The sequence below is a fragment of the Entelurus aequoreus genome, linkage group LG09 (genome assembly GCF_033978785.1).
Source record: "Entelurus aequoreus isolate RoL-2023_Sb linkage group LG09, RoL_Eaeq_v1.1, whole genome shotgun sequence".
NCBI classification, from domain to species: domain Eukaryota; kingdom Metazoa; phylum Chordata; class Actinopteri; order Syngnathiformes; family Syngnathidae; genus Entelurus; species Entelurus aequoreus.
In genome coordinates this window covers 58,262,835-58,263,916 of record NC_084739.1, presented here as the reverse complement: position 1 = coordinate 58,263,916, position 1,082 = coordinate 58,262,835, and positions in this window count along the sequence as shown.

The following is a 1,082-nucleotide window of genomic DNA, read 5'->3' as shown; positions in this document are numbered from 1 at the left end:
TTTCTGTAGCCGTTCTTACTTATCCCAGCTAACTTTGGGCGGGGAACACCCTGACTGACCAACAGTCAAACACAGAGCATTGACAGTATAAACACTTATAAATGATAAATGGGTTATACTTGTATAGCGCTTTTCTACCTTCAAGGTACTCAAAGCGCTTTGACAGTATTTCCACATTCACCCATTCACACACACATTCACACACTGATGGCGGGAGCTGCCATGCAAGGCGCTAACCAGCAGCCATCAGGAGCAAGGGTGAAGTGTCTTGCCCAATGACACAACGGACGTGACTAGGAAGGTAGAAGGTGGGGATTGAACCCCAGTAACCAGCAACCCTCCGATTGCTGGCACGGCCACTCTACCAACTTCGCCACGCCGCCCGTACACAAACATACATTGTATACAAGCAGGAGTGGACTTGGACAAAAATTTGACCTTGGACTTTTCAGTCTAGACATGCCCACTATAATCCACATGTAAGTATTGTGCCAACTTGTCCCAATGATGGACTTACAAAAACCTGGAGAAATATTAAAGTTGACCCTGCTTCGACAACGATGATGATAATGGAGTCTGACGGAAAACAAACTTCTACGTTCAATATCAACACTACCACGTTCCAAAGGACAACTAAACAAGAAGACCTGGATTCAGGAGTGCATCCGCCTACAATTATAGAAATTATTGAGACAACATCAAAGATTGTTGAACAAGAAAATATGGAACTAAAAAACTTCTGCAACAAAGACCATATAAGCCAGGATTCGGAGAATGATATAGATCCAGATACAATTTTCAGTTAGTTAGTTTAGTTGAGTTTCAGGTTATTTTGAATATACATTCGATACAATGTAATGCATCAAATATTTCCAGTTGTTTCATTACAGCACGTCCGAAAAGTAGTAGGATGAAGCAGATCCTTTTTATTCCTACCCCTTTTCATATCATAGCAGTTTTGTCCCATTTCCTTGTTCTCTGTTTTTAACAGAACAGTGAATATATAAATAAATATACCATAAGTAAGTAAATACATAAATAATCATTATCTAATTTTTTTAAAGTTCAAGATGTTCATCATA